Consider the following 16,713-nt stretch of genomic DNA (forward strand, 5'->3'; position numbering starts at 1 on the left):
TCCCAGACTCCCGATCCACCCCTTTCCCAATCCTGCCCAGAGGGCAAGCACAAGTCTGTCCTCTGTGTCTGTGAGTCTGGTTCTGTTTTATAGATAAGTTCACTTTGTGTCATATTTTAGATTTCACATATGAGTGATACCACATGGTATTTGTCTTTTTCTGTCTGACTTACTTCACTTAGTATGATAATTGCTAGGTCCATCCACGTTGCTACAAATGGCATTATTTCATTCTTTTTCATGGCCGAGTAGCATTCCATCATAGGTGGTGTTTTTTGTATAGGGCCTGGTCTTTGGACTTCCAGAGACCAGGTTAAAACATTACATCTCCCCATAACCCTGTTAATAATTAATAAATAGATATTATCAATATTTTACAAGTGAGAAAACCAAGGCACAGCAGAATCAGGTTGTTTAGTCCAGGTAAATAGCAGAGATGAGATGTGAACTTAAGGCAGTCTGGTTCTAGAGTCTGCATACTAAATACTGTTCTATATTGCCTTTTGGTACAGTACAGAAGGGTACAACAGAACCTCTCAAATTTTAGCGTGCATTTGAATAACCTGGAGAGCTTGTTAAAATGCAGTTTCTGATTCAGTAGGTTGGGGTGGGATTCTGCATTTGTAACAAGCTCCCACATGATGCTGATCCTGCTGGGCTTCAAATAACACTTAGAGTAGGAGGTTATATGACACGGTGCGTGTGTGCATGCTAAGTCGCTTTAGTTGTGTCTGACTCTTTGCGACCCTGTGAACTGTAGACCGTCAGGCTCCTCTGAGCATGGGATTCTGCAAGCAAAAGTACTGGAGTGGGTTGCCATACTCTCCTCCAGGGTATCTTCCCAACCCCAGGGGTCAAATTTACGTCTCTTATGCCTCCTGCATTGGCAGCTGGGTTCTTCATCACTAGTGACTCCTGGGAAGCCCAAAGGAAAGTACAGTATGGTACAATACAGTATATAGTGTAGAGTCATGTGTGAAAGGTTGGGCATGTTGAGGCATGCCCCGGAAAAGTGCCGCAGGCAAGTTCCGGAGGCTGGCTAAACTTCCAGGGGCCGGCCCCCTGCAGCCTGGTCCAATTGGGTGCTGACACGGAGCCCTTGGACACCAACCGCCGCTGTAGCCCGCGCTTTCTTCCTTATATGGGAAGACCTGGCTTGGACGCCGGGCCCTGACTATAAAACCCCTCCCCACCCCTCATACCTCGCAGACTCCCTTCTTCTCCTCACTCACCTGCCCCCGGGAGTTCTGCCCGAGGGCGACGCTTAATAAAGGCCTTTACCACCGGTCCTTAGAGGCGGCTTTTTTCCTCCCGCGGCGTTTTTTCTAACAATGTGGAAGAATATAAAACGAAGTGCATAAAGCCCAATAATCCTGCATCAACCCCATGTGCTGCTGCTGCTGCTGCTGCGAAGTCACTTCAGTCGTGTCTGACTTTGTGCGACCCCGTGGACTGCAGCCCACCAGGCTTCTCCGTCCGTGGGAATTTCCAGGCAAGAGTATTGGAGTGGGTTGCCATTGCCAACCCCCATGTGAGGCAGATGCTATTATTGAAAGGTTGCGGCTGTGAGCTGTGAGCTACATTAGGATTCATGACCTCCGGAGGACCGTATTTTGATCTGGGTCCAGAGATGAGGCTTGATCACTCGAATCTTTTGTGTAATAAAATTTTATTAAAGTATAAAAAGGATAGAGGAAGCTTCTGACACAGACATCTGAAGGGGGTAGTAAGAGTGCCCCCTTGCTAGTTTTTAGCAAGGAGTTATATATCTGTTAGCAAGTTGCTAATCAGATAAAGAATCACCTCAAAACTGAGAGAGTTCCATCAGGTGCCTCTCCCACAACATTTTGAGATAGCATTGGCACAAGGTGAATCATCCCGTCATAAAACAATTGACATGAATCTTAAAGAAAGGCAGATTTGAAAGCAAATGCATAGTTTCATTAACATAGCTTAAGAGAACATTCCCATGAGTAAGATGTACTGGCTTGTTGAGCCATTATTGGTTCAAGGTTTAGCCTTAGGTGGAACAGATTTGAAGAAAGGCAGATTCCAAGGCAAATACATAGTTCATTAACATAGCTTAAGAAAAACATTTCCATAAGAAAAACACTTTGGTTGGCTCAAAGTGTTTGAAGAAAGGTAAGTTCAGGCAGAACCAGGTGTCCTCACGACAACACGGAATTTAAAAGAAACCTCCTTTTAGTTTTGTATAGAGAAAGAGAAAAAAAGTCTGCCGCTTAACAGTTTATTTCCTCCAGCTGGGGAGCCCTAGCCTTCCTACCTGTTGCCCTCTCATTCTTATACTCAGTCTCCAGGTGAGAAAAATAAAGAGAGAGGTTATGAAGCACAGATGGGAAATAATGGAGGCAGAGTTTGAACTTCCCAGCAGTTTGGTGTCAAAGCCAGAGCCAATTTTTCAGAGTATTAAATGAACATTTTTGATTCTACTATCTCAAGAATCAATCCTAAAGGAAATCCACCCTGAATATTCATCGGAAGGACTGATGCTGAAGCTGAAGCTCCAGTTCTTTGGCCACCTGATGTGAACAGCTGACTCATTGGAAAAGACCTTGATGCTGGGAAAGATTGAGGGCAGGAGGAGAAGGGGACGACAGAGGATGAGATGGTTGGATGGCATCACTGACTCAGTGGACTTGAATCAGCAAACTCTGTGAGACAGTAAAGGACAGGGGAGTCTGGCATGCTATCGTCCGTGGAATTGGAGTCAGAAATGACTTAGCAACTGAACAACAACGAATCTCAAGATTATCACTACTTTGCAGTGCTTTTGGTAAATTCAGAAATCAACCGAGGGACTTCCCTGGTGGTCTGTGGCTAAGACTCCATGCTCCTAGAGTAGATAATCCAGGGTTTGATCCCTGGTCAGGAACTAGCTCCCACGTGCCACACCTAAGAGTTCTTATGCTGCAACTAAGACCTGGCCCTGCCAAATAAGTAAATGTTGAAAAGAAAAATCGATCGAAAAGAGTGCATGTATAGAATTATTTGTTTAAAATAAGCATGGATTATGAAATGTCCTTCCGCAGTTCAGTTCTTCAGGAATCAGAGTCCTGGAGACTTTGATTTATTTTTGCTGTTGTTCTGTTTCATTTTTGTTGTCTGTCATTATCTTGGAGAGGAGTAGAGGTACAGGATTCCAGCTTCTCTTCTCAGGTCATTTTGAGCCATTTAATAAATTAGGATTTGTAGTTATCTCCAGTTCTGTGTTATCTTGTACTTTAATAATGGCTAAACCTAATTGGTTCTAGACTTATAAAGCTGAATCAGACAAACTTTAGAGGTTATCTGGTGAAAGTCAGCCCTCTTTGTTAACAGGGAAAGAAAATGCTCCTTGCATTACAGGGGAAAACCCAGTGAAAATGCTTCTGGGGAAAATGTAAATTAGAAATGTCAGAATAATATTCCATACTCAGAAATTTTTTTTCTTTCTGAATTCAGATCTGATATAGAAATGGGATTTACATCTGTGAAATCTCTTTATGGCAAATTTCAATTAGAGACTTAAAAATCAAAACAAAGCCAAGATATTTTATATGGAAGGATGGGAGTAAGGCACATTCTGTCTTTTCAATTCCAGAAAGACATCTGGACAGCTCGCACAGAATGTGACATTTAGGGGATTGAATACTCATGAGTCAGCCCTGGATCCCAGATCCCTGAGAAACTTCAGCCACTGTTTATGACTATTTTAACTGGTGAAGGGTCCAATGTTTATTTATTTTCCTTGAAACTTCCTTCTCCCCAAATTTGCCGTTTTGTTTTGTGATTCTGGGCCAAATACTGCAGTTTATGCTGATCTAAAGAGAAAATGCCTGTCTGCATGTCCTGTCTTGCTTTGACAATCCAACATCATGCTTGTCAAGAAATAGTTAATAAATAGCAGTCCTTTTGTGATTGATAAGTTACCTTTTGAAGTTTTCACCCAAATTCTAATCCAAATGCATTTTTAACCATTAACTTTTCCTCCTTAGTGAAATTTTGTAGATGGTCTTATTATGAATGGGTAGCTGTAGCCAAAGCTGTGGTTTTTCCAGTAGTCATGTATGGATGTGAGAGTTGGACTATAAAGAAAGCTGAGCACCGAAGAATTGATGCTTTTGAACTGTGGTGTTTTGGAGAAGACTCTTGAGAGTCCCTTGGACTGCAAGGAGATCCAACCAGTCCATCCTAAAGGAAATCAGTCCTGAATATTCATTGGAAGGACTGATGCTAAAGCTGAAACTCCAATACTTTGGCCACCTGATGTGAAGAACTGACTCACTGGGAAAGACCCTGATGCTGGGAAAGATTGAAGGCAGGGGGAAAAGGGGGTGACAGAGGATGAGATGGCTGGATGGCATCACTGACTCGATGGACATGAGTTTGAGTAAACTCTGGGAGTTGGTGATGGACAGGGAGGCCTGGAATGCCTCAGTCCATGGGGTCACAGAGTCGGACATGACTGAGTGACTGAACTGAACTGAGGTGTAGCCTGAAAGATCAGTGGGCCTTCCAATTCTAGCTACACCCTTCTAGGAGGGGTTAAATGTTTTCAGGTAGGAGAAACATAAAGTTGAGAGTGATAATCAGTCTTGGCCTTTTCTAATATGCTTCTCTGAAACAAGGTGTCTGCATGGGTGATGAATGAAACTTCCAGGGGAGAAGGGAATAGTACAGCTTGTACTAAAAGAGACTCAAGGCTGTTTTATATTTTGTCTTCATTCATTTGGGGAACATTTAATGAGCCTTTGCGTTAGACACTGGGAAAGTAAGATGACATAGTCTCCACTATGAGGGAATGTTTGTTCAGAGAGAGATCTTGTAAAGTAATAGTGGATATGCAGGGGCATTTAATAGCTCAACTTGAGGGCGTGGGGACATGAATCACAGATGCTTTAGGGAGGGGGCTTTTGAACTTCAACTTGAAGGACATGTGTGAGTTAACCAGATTAGAATGGAGGGAATGGGAAGGGATACTTCAGGTGGAAGGAATAGGATGTGCAGAGGTTCTTTTGAAACAGGTCTTATATGAAACAGTATATATCAGTTAGTTTTTGCTGCGTAACAAGCCATCACCCAAAGTAAACAACAAAGATTTGTCAATGAAAATAATAAGAATAGAAGTCTTTTCTATTTTGTTTTCTAGTTTTTTCTTTGAGCCAAACTGAGGACTAGCCTGGAAGCCCACTCTCTAGATTACTCTGAGAAACTTCTCCAGAGAAATAGAGTTTTCAGTATAGTTTTATATCCCATCAGAACAAAGAACATTAAACAAGTCAGGGTTATATTTCTTCAGAGTTTATAAAAAAGAAGATTCCAGCAAGGACACAGCATATCAGCATGGCCTTGGCACATGGGAAGGGTGTCTTATCATCAAAGGAGAACAAGCATTGGCATCCCAGGAAGAGAGGCATTTAATCTTTATTTTTAACAAGGGCGTTCTTTACTTTTGTGTCCCTTTTCTCTAATAATTAAAGCTGATGTACAGCGTCTGTTTGATAGGCCACAAATGGGCTACTTTAGTTAGCATAAAATTCAGGTTAACTCATGTGTAAGCCAGACAGATTTCCCTATATCTCAATATGTGAAAATTTCTTTCATCACACCATTACTTCACTTATACTTCTGTGGGTTGGCTGGAGATTCTCCTTGAAGGACCAGATTGGCTGATATCTTCTGGGCTGGGTTGTGCAGTCATAGGTGACTAATTTGACTTCTTTCTCCTCTACCTTCAAAGGATGCAGTGTAGATGTGTCTATAGGAATCGATCTCTCCACTTCCACGAGGCTAGTTCAGCTGAGGCTTCAGTGGTTATTGCCAAAGCTGATGCAGGAGCTGGCTGTGCTTTCCCATATCAGCTGTGATGTTATAGGCCAGACCAACGTGATGCTCTGCTACCACGGAGCATCAAAGGGCCAGCTCATCTTTGACTCAGGATTTGAAAAGTACAGTGATGAGACCATTCAGAAGTTCTTGATTCACCAGGGTGCCAGGAGCAACCATATGGATGTGGATTTTTTGCAGTCCCTGACAGAGAGTGCTATCCATCTGTCTTATGCCAATGTGAAGGTAATAAATGCTAAGAAAATCTGTTTTGGGGCCATTAGGCAGGGTTGGAGGGGTAAGACTTTTGTGACTGAGGCCAACTAAATTGTTCTTCACTGCAGAGCTTACCCAGAAGAACTCTAGGTACTCTTACTCAGTAAAGACCAAGAAGAGACGTGTTTTCATTCGGTCGTCTAATATTTACCAAACCCTGGAGGCTCTGCTGAATGCCAATAGGAATAAAAGGATATAGTCCCTGCCCTCAGGTTGCCCACAGCTAGTGATCCAGATTTGTTCATGGCACAGATTCATCCCAGACATCTTGGAAGATATTAGTTCCTATGGTCACTCATTGTCACGTAGAGTAAGGCTCATTGTTTTTCTAACCACCCCCTTGAACCATATTTTGTGACAGTTAAAAGCTCCCTACAGTTAAACCTCCCTTCCTGGGTCCCCAGAACTATGCACCCACAGGAGTCCACAGGAATGAAAAGGTCTCGTGTAACATGTATTAGGAAATTACATCCCCTGAACTTTGAAAGTTACATTGAATTTTTCTTTCAGTCCTGTATCCAATGGGTTTATTTCTTGAATGATGGAATTCACTTTTTAAGTTAATTTTCTCTGGGTAGAAGTAGCACATTTTATTTGTAGAAAATGCATTAAAATGTGGGAAGTTTTGCATTGATGAAGATGAATATTGTAAAAATTTTTGGAAGCTATTTTTAAGTGAATACATTAAGCCGGTTCAAATTCTTTTTTGGGGGGTGGGGAGCATGTAGGGGAGGACATTGCAGTGTAAGTGAATGTGTAATAAAGTAACAAATAGATGAATGGGTAAAACCAAAGGGAACAGGGTGAAAGGCTGGGTATACCAGAAGACCTAATGAAGAGAGGTGCAATTCACAGCACCTGTCTTCTCCATTGCCTTTTCCCAATTCCCTCCCCTCCTCCTCTCTCTCTCCCAGCTTCTGCAAGCCCTTTCTCTCTCATAAACAACAGGTCCTGTTAGTGTTTAAAGATGGACCAGATGATGATCTAGAGAAACTGAAGGAAGTATCTGAGCTTCTCGGCAGCAAAGGTAAGTGCAGGGCATTGCCCTGTGGGGGCCGTGTTCCTGCCGCAGGGCTGACACAGTCTTGCAGATTTCCAGACGCTGACTCCAGGTCGTGGGACCTCATGCCCTTGAAGCTGACGTGCAGTCTCCCTCTTCATATGAACTGGGGACTATTCAGGGCTGAGAGACCCCAGACTCCACATCCTCAGTACTTGCTAAGGGTTGCTCTGAGTGAGACAGAACTGACCAATTACCAGCCTGGCGTCTGCTTTGGAGGGTTACAGGGGCAGCTCCTGCTTCTTGTGGAGTAGGTGGCCTCTGTTCTTTTAGGCTCTCTGGGAGCCATATGTCTCTTTTTTCCTAAACTAAAGTCACCCTACGCCTTCTTCCCCTGCCTTTCCTCCCGCCTTCTCCCTGACTTTTTCTCTTTAGTCAACTCCAGGGGCTGCTGCACAATATATACCTACATGTCAGGCAGTTCTGTCGCTCAGTCATGTCCGACTCCTTGCGACCCCATGGACTGCAGCACTCCAGGCCTCCCTGTCCATCACCAACTCCCAGAGTTTACTCAGACTCATGTCCATTGAGTCGGTGATGCCATCCAACCATCTCATCCTCTGTCGTCCCCTTCTCCTGCTGCCTTCAATCTTTCCCAGCATCAGGGTCTTTTCCAATGAGTCAGTTCTTCACATCAGGTGGCCAAAGTACACATATATCCATATACTCTAAATATAGTTGGTTTAGATTATTATATTTATTTCAGGTGCCCAACATAGCGATTCCATATTTTTATAGATTGTGATCCATTTAAAGTTGTTGTAAAATATTGGCTTTATTAACTGTGCGGTACAATATATTCTTGTGGCCTATTTATTTTCATACATGGGAGTTTGTATTTCTTAATCCACTCACCACTGGTAATGACTAGTTTGTTCTCTGTATCTATGAGTCTGTTTCTATCTTGTTATATTCACTTGTATGTTTTATTTTTTATCTTCTACATATAAGTGATAACATAAAGTATTTGTCTCCTGTCTGACTTACTTCACCAAGTATAATACTCTCTAGGTCCATGCATGTTGTTGCAAATGGCAAGATTCCATTCTTTATGGCTGAGTAATATACCCTTGTGTATACAGTTGACCCTTGAACAACCTGGAGGTTAGGGGTGCCAACTGTCCCTGCAGTTGAAAATCCATATATAACTTTATGGTTGGCCTGCTGTATCCACAATTTAATCCACAGTTGAATCCACAGATTCAACTGGCCATACATCATTATAGTACATGTATAGCTATACACCATTGTAGTATTATAGTACTTAATTATTGAAAAAATTTGCATTGTAGGTGGACCCTTGCAGTTCAAAGCCATGTTGCTCAAGAGTCAGCTGTATTTAACCCCATCTTATTTATCCATTTATCTACCCATGAATACGTAGGTTACTTCCATATCTTGGCTATTGTAAGTAGTGCTGCTATGAACATTGGGTTGAATTTATCTTTGAATTAGTGTCTTTGTCTTCTTTAGATATATACCAAAATGTAGAATTGCTAGATCATATGGCAGTTCTATTTAAGTTTTCTGAGGAAACTCCACACTCTTTTCCACAGTGGCTATACCAACTTACATCCCCACCAACAGTGTAGGAGGGTTCCCTTTTCCCCACATCCTCACAATATTTGTTGTTTACAGACTTTCTCATACTAGCAATTCTGACAGGTGTGAGGTCACACCTCATTGTGGTTTTGATTTGCGTTTCTCTGATGATTCGTGATGTGAATATCTTTTCATGTGCCTGTTGGTCATCTGTATGTTTTGGAAAAACATCTATGCAGGTCTTCTGCCCATTTATTGATTGGGTTGTTTGCTCTCCTGATATTGAATTGTATGAGCTGTTTATAAATTTTGGATATTAACCCCTTATTGGTCATAACATTTGCAAATATCTTCTCCCAATTCTGTAGGCTGTTTTTTTTCATTTTGCTGATGGCTTTTTTGATTTTAGGTCCTATTTCTTTCCTTCTGCTTTTGTTTCCTTTGCTTTTGGAGATAAATCCAAAAAATAACACAACAATTTATGTCAGGGTGTTCTGCTTATGTTTTCTTCTAGGAGTTTTATGGTTTTTGATTCTCTATTTAAGTCTTTTTATCCATTTTGAGTTTTTTTTGTATATAGTGTGAGAAAATGTTCAAATTTAATTCTTTACATGTTCAGTTTTCCCAGTACCATTACTAAAGAAATTGTGTTTTCTCCATTAGATAGTTCTGCCTCTCTTGCCATAGATTAATTGACTATGAGTATGTGGAATTATTTCTGGGCTCTTTATTCTGTTCTACTGATATATGTGTCTGTTTTTGTGCCAGTGTGTGTCTGTTTTGATGACTGCAACTTTGTAGTATCATCTGAAATCAGGGAGCATAGTATTTTTAGCTTTGTTCTTTTTTTCTCAAGATTGCTTTGGCAAATCAGGGTCTTTTGTCATTCCATATAAAATTTTGGATTATTTGTTCTAGTTATGTGAAACATGTCATGGGTATCTTAGTAGGTATTGCATTAAATGGAATATTTCTGTGACAACTTGCTTTCAGCTGAATTTAATGCATAGATTGCCACTGGAAGTGTAAAATGTTATAACTTCTCTGGAAGGGAATTGGGAGTAAATGACAAAGGACTGCAAATTCTGCCTCTCTGCTAGATCTGCAATTCCATTTCTAGGAATTCATTTTAAGGAATACTTAAGAATATGTATACAACTTTTAACTGTAAGATTTTATGGTAGCCTGTTTACAATAGCAAAAAGCTAATGGGCATGTGTGTGGGTCTGTGTATCAATTTGATGTCTAAAATATTAATGCTATTATTTGTTCTGAAATTCTACAGTACTTTTTAGCCAAATTTAAGAAGTGTTCTTTTCCATGTGTTTTCTGTTTTGTGGAAAAATCCAGATGACCTATTAGTGCTTGCATCAATAGAAGAAGCTAAGTACAGTGTGCAACCTTCAAATCTCAGAGGGGCAGAGTTCCCTGAGGCAGGCCTTATGTATAAACAGTATCTTTTTGGTGAAAAAAAAAAAAAACACAACAGGAAACCAAAGTTAAAGAAAAAGAAACAGATCCAAAGGTGGAGTCAGAATTGGCTCTTCCTGCAACAAGACTAGCCACCCTTTGTTGCAAAACCTCTATATAACCCAGCTCTTCCCCTTGCCTCCTGGGAGCAGTTCTCTCAGGGTCACTTGAGATGCTGTCTCCTGGGCTTGAAGTTCTGAAAATTCCCACTGAATAAAACATAACTTTTAGGTTGCGAATATTTTTTAAGTTGGCAGAAACAAAAAACATGGGCTACAAGAGGGCTCTGAGAGTCCTTCCTGGTTCCACCTAACTGTTTACCTTTTAGCTGCTGGGATTGAAAGGTATCAGACCAATTCTTTAGGAAGGCACGTTGTGAGGTGGCTTTGATTTGAGGGAAAAAACACAGTTTGAGAAAAAGACAGATGAGGATATAAGAAGGATGGGATGATGGACAGATATCTGGGGCCAAAACAAGTCAGACTATTAGAAAGACATGCAAGGAAATCGCCCACCTGTTGGTCTTTTGAAGGATTCTTTGGACTCCTGACTATTGGCCTGGAAGGTGTCCATAAGTTAGAGGAGCTCCAGGAGCTAGAATTTGGCAGAGGATTTGCATATAATCAACCTCTGAGCATCACACTGCACACCCTTCCGAGCATGCAACTTGTAAATTTTCTTTTTTTAAACATCATCCTTTCCTAAGTCTGTTCATGCTAATATTTCTAAAACCTTGAGGGAATTTTGTTTCTTTAGTGTGTAATGTGCTGTAGGTTAATACAGCATTGGGAAAAAAAAAAAACATTATGTGAGATGGATTTTGTTTTCAGGACACAATTGTAGAAAGAACATGCTGCAATAGGTATGCTAAGTGCTTTGGAGAGGAAGGGCACAGAGGTGATGGTGGGAGCCCAGGGGGAAAGGTGAGTTCTTGCTGGGTGTGTGTGGGGGAGGGGAGAGAGATTTTGTATCCATTACACTCGAGGCCTGTGTTAGATCTTTAATACACCTTTTCTGATTCTGTCCTCTTAACAGACCTCTTTTACAGGCATAAAATTGAGGCTCAGAGAGGGAACACCATTTTCCTGAAGTTGCACAGTTACAAAGAGGCATTTTAGGGTTTCAACCCCTGTGTCTGCTTGACTCCAGGGCTCATATCCTTTCCACTATACTATGCTGTCTCCTTACTTTTATTTGACACTTTCGCAGGTTCTACCACTACACAGAAGTTTTCACTCGTCCACAAAATTTTCACTTGTCCACTATCTGTTTTCTTTACGGTATTCAAAGCCTCTTCCCCTCTGATCTAATATCCTATTTTATACCAGAAACCTCGGAGGATAAATACAGTCACTGGTTTACTGGTGGTTGATTTGCATCTCTCTTTTAATTCTGTAGTTAAGTGATAGGAAAATTACTGCTTCCTACAGTTCCTTAAGGGGGACTGTCTCATTAGAAATGGTCTTCAGATACCCAGGGACACAAGGTTCCATTCTCACAGGACTAGAGCCTCATGATGGGTGGGTAATCGCAAATTCATGTGGAAGGTTGAATCAAACCCACTGGTTTTTACATTGTCTTTTTCTAAGGTTTTCCATGAGATGGTTGGAATGAGCTCTTACTGACTTTGTAGATCAATCTTAATTTTGAACAGTGCATAATTACTTTTTGAAAAATAAATTGCAATCATGCCTTAGCACTAGATTTTCCCCCCCTCTTATTATTCTTAAATATAGGATTGGAAGGTCAGAAAATCAAGCTTGGGAACCTTGATTATTTTTTTAATAACTTGTTTTGAGACCGAAGATTGACACGTCCTGAATTCTTGATTTCTCTGCCCTGTCTGTTAGTGCTTGGATGTATTACTTTCATCTTTATTAATTACAAATAGACTATGGCTCTCACATTTTATTTACTGTATTTTAGACTTAATAAACATCTCTGACTATAAAATGGTAAGCCAAACTTCCTTGAGAGGAAATAGTTTGTGTATTTAGAAATCTAAGAAGAGTAAAATGAGAGAGTGAAGGATTGAGTCATACAGAAATAGACAACCATTTCTCATAAGTTATATGGGCTCTTGTTGTTGTTAAGTCACTCAGTTGTGGCCGACTCTTTGCGACCACAAGGACTGCAGCACACCAGTCTTCCCTGTCCTTCATCATCTCCCGGAGCTTGCTCAAACTCACGTCCATTGAGTCAGTGATGCCTTCCAACCATCTCATCCTCTGTCGTACACTTCTCCTCCTGCCCTCAATCTTTCCCAGTGTCAGGGGCTTTTCAAATGAGTCAGTTCTTCACATCAGGTTGCCAAAGCATTGGAGTTTCAGCTTCAGCATCAGTCCTTCCAATGAACACCAGGACTGATCTCCTTTAGGATGGACTGGTTGGATCTCCTTGCAGTCCAAGGGACTCTCAAGAGTCTCCTCCAACACCACAGTTCAAAAGCATCAATTCTTCGGCGCTCAACTTTCTTCACAGTCCAACTCTCACATCCATACATGACCGCTGGAAAGACCATAGCTTTGACTAGACGGACCTTTGTTGGCAAAGTAATGTCTCTGCTTTTTAATGTGCTGTCTAGTTGGTCCTAACTTTTCTTCCAAGGAGCAAGTGTCTTTTAATTTCATGGCTGCAATCACCATCTGCAGTGATTTTGGAGCCCCAAAATAAAGTCTGTTATGTTTCTATTGTCTCCCCATCTATTTGCCATGAAGTGATGGGACCAGATGCCATGATCTTAGTTTTCTGAATGTTGAGCTTTAAGCCAACTTTTTGACTCTCCTCTTTCACTTTCATCAAGAGGCTCTTTATTTCTTCTTCACTTTTGCCATAAGGGTGGTGTCATCTGCATATCTGAGGTTATTGATTTTTCTCCTGGCAATCTTGATTCCAGCTTGTACTTCTTCTAGCCCAGTGTTTCTCATGATGTACTCTGCATATAAGTTAAATAAGCAGGGTGACAATATACAGTCTTGACATACTCCTTTTCCTGTTTGGAACCAGTCTGTTGTTTCATGTCCAGTTCTAACTGTTTCACTTTAAGACAGGCCAAGAGTATTTGTTTCTATATATCTCTGTGTATTATGCTTGACATTTAGTAGATTATTAATAAAATGTCAACTCAGTGAGACAAGGGTGTCTATCACTAATAATTTTTATTTCCTGAAGATTTGAGAAGTGAAGGATTTGAAGTCCATGTTATTTATTTTGATTTCTTTTTTTCCTCAGGGAGAGAGAGGTTTTGATGGGTTACCTGGTTACCCTGGTGAAGAAGGTAGCCATGTAAGTGCCGAATCTTATTTTTTTCCTTAAAAGAATATGGTAAAAGGGGTCAAATATTAGTCATACTTAATTGCACTTAAGTAATAAATTAGAGAACCAAAGCCATTCTTACAGGATCACTCAGATCCTGTCCTGACTGGCTGAAAAGGTGATGGAGTTATAGTCACCCACTGATGGTTTGCATATAACCCTGGATGCATCCTGGGGTGAGGAAAACTTCTCCAACGTGATTGACCATGGATAACAGTGTGTATTGTGGAGAGAACTGTCAGCTTGGGGACTGGAGTTTACCACATTAGAGGTCAAAACTGAAATAATTTAGAATTATTCATTTTATTTCAAAATAACAAAAATAAACCCATTGCAGAAATGAGACATTCCTTTATGAAAACACCATATATTTTCCAAAATAAAATGTTTTAGTGACTGTGTTTTTTTTGTAGTTTTAAGCATCTTTAATGTCTAACTTCTTAGAGAACAACTGCACCGCTATATCTGCTTCTGTCCCGAGTCTGTTGTGATGTCACTTGGCTGTTGACGTCTTAAAAACTCTGATATATACTTGGGAGAGAATGTGAATGAAAAAGAAAGCACAGCATTTTATTGTAATTGGGAAAACAGTTTTAGCTTTGTGAGCACCCTTTCTCAAAAGGTCTTGGGGACCTGAGGGGTCCCAGTACCAAACTTTTCATACTACGGGTGTACACAGGTATTAATGTTTTAATCGCTCCACTTAGCATGTCACTTTATTATTCTGAACATTTAGAATGTTTGAACTTGCAAAGTAAGCAGAAATTAAAGAAAAATGCTGAGACCTATGTAAGTGGATCTGTTTGATTACATTTGTGGGAGAATTGCTCAACTTTTTATTTTGTCTTGGTAAGCATGGTCTCAGATATTAGAAGTACATTCAGAAATGTGAGTTGTGAACTTTTGTTATTTTACTTAGCAGTAGTGATAATATTGCTTCCTGTTTTTATGATGTTTTAAGATGTTGTCTAAGTGTTATTTTTTTCTGTTTGGTTTGTGGTTCAGTGAGCCTGGTCAAGCTTAAGAGAATAACTTAGCTAACCCTAAGGCCGTTAGGCCATTGATACTAATTTCAAACAAATACCATCTTCAAGCCTGCCTGTGTCTAGGATGGGTGATGATTTTGTCCCCATTCTCTAATGTCTTAACACCCTAAAATCAAGATATTTTATAAAGACCCCCTAGTACAGAGCTAGGAATATAATGTGAGTGCTATACATAGTCTTATATAATTAAAACATTTTAAGTAGCTGCCTTAAAGAAAGCTTTAAAAAAAAGTGAAGTTAATTTTAGTAACATTTTACTTAACTCAATAAACCCTAAGTGTAATCAACATGTAATTAATATAAAAGTTGAGATAGCTTACTTTAAGAAATATGCTGCCTTTGAAATCCAGTGTGTATTTTGTACTTAGATCACATCTCAAATGAACCAGACATGTTTCAAGCCATCAGTATCACCATGTGATAGCATAGCTCAGCAGGGCTTGTCTTCTTTGCATTTCTCACAAGAGAGGCGACTTCTAACTATATAGTCCTTTGAATGGCTTTTAAAGTTGCTTCCCTTCAAAGCAGGTCAGGTTCGACTTAAGGTTAGACTTTTGCTTAACAGCAGAAGTACCACTTGCAGGCGGACAGGTTTCAGAATGTGCCCAGAATTTGTAAGTTCAAGTTCAAAGTGTCCGAGTCTTTCCGAATCCAAGTTCCTACTGCTCATCTCAAGACAGGTCAATCAACTGAGAGACAGGTGTTTGGCCAGGAAACAGCAGCTTTATTTGGAAAGCCAGCAGACTGAGAGAGTGGACTAGAGTCCCACAGAACCATCCAGCCCAGGTTTGAATGCCAGTTCTTTTTATGGAGTGAAGAGGGGCCAAGTGAAGAGGTCAAGGAAAAGAGGTGTATATTGTTGCAAGCCAGATTGGAGGGGTTGTGATAATTTTTTCTTTCCCACATCCATTCATGGGTAGGTCCGGTCAGGATGCTTCCTTTGGGCTAAACAAAGGTATTTTGGCTTAACACAGGAGTGGGAGGCAGGGTTAACTGAGATGGGCCATTATGTATACTTAAGCTGTAGGCAACATCCCTTTGGTGATTAACTTGCAGCAGAAGCCGTAGAATGTAAAGGTTATTTTACTGAACCCAAGTCTGTGTTCGCATGCAGAGCAAAGCCAAACACTGCACTGGAGCTGGAGCACACAAAGGTTCATCTCAGGTTAAGAAGGAAGAAGGGGCAGGTGGTCCCCCCAAACCTGAACTCTCTGAGGGCGTGGGTTCCAGCAAAGTGTTTTAAAAGGCCAGATGGGGGAGGGGCATCCCAGGTGTGTGATCAGTTCATGCACAATTCTCTGATTGGCTGATAGTGAGGTAACAGGGCTGTTAGGTTAACATTATCAGCCCTTAGGCACCAGTAGGCCTGGGGGCTACCTGCTCATGATTATCTAGTAGCTAATTTCTTCCATTTGGTGGTTGTTTTAGCATCTTAGGAACTCGGTAAATATGGTCAAATACCATTATCTAGGTACTGTAGAGAGGAGCTACAACAGAGGGTATAGGAGAGGGATCCATACCCAGTAGGGTCCTGCTTGGTTACAATTAAAGTAAAAGAAACCCATCCAACATGGAGTCAGATTTGTTCTTCCCTATTACAAGAAGACAAGTAGCTAACTGTTTCAGGTATCTATTTCCCCCTGCCCCCAATCCCAACAACAACAACAGCAAGAACACCCACGGTGGTACAAAACAACAGTCACCCCCTGGGACGCTGGGTGGGGAAACTGAAAAAGGAACTGTTTCCTGCTGTTTGCTGGGTTTCTGGGGGCTCTCCCACTTCCCTCTGCCCCTTGGTTCACTTGCCGCCTGTCCTGAAGCCTGGGGCTGGAGGACCGCTGCTGAGGTGGCTTCCTCTGCATCCCTGGAGGGGCTGGGAGGCAGAAGGGCAGGCTGAGGGGGAGTGGCAAGGCTGCAGGTTCTCACAGGGAGGGGCCATGCAAGAGCCAGGGCTGAAGCTTGCTGGCCACGTTCTGTTGGTTGCAAGGGTGTCACTAAATCCAGACCAGATTCCAGACGGAGTGGGGGGGGGTTAGACTCCCCCTCTTGATGTGGGAGTGAAAGGCCACAGAACAGAGGAGTGTGGAGGTTTCCCTGTGGCCTTCTTTGGAAAATACAGTCTGCCAGACTCGTGGATGCTGTATATTTTCAAATTTTACCTGTAATGAGATTTAGGGA

The 16,713-nt window shown here is 41.3% G+C and overlaps 1 pseudogene; it reads left to right on the top strand.

Annotated features, from left to right (window-relative positions):
* Positions 1-16,713, top strand: part of LOC122676028 — a 61,416-nt pseudogene that overhangs the window by 27,909 nt on the left and 16,794 nt on the right.

Source organism: Cervus elaphus, chromosome 19, assembly GCF_910594005.1.
Source record: "Cervus elaphus chromosome 19, mCerEla1.1, whole genome shotgun sequence".
NCBI lineage: Eukaryota > Metazoa > Chordata > Mammalia > Artiodactyla > Cervidae > Cervus > Cervus elaphus.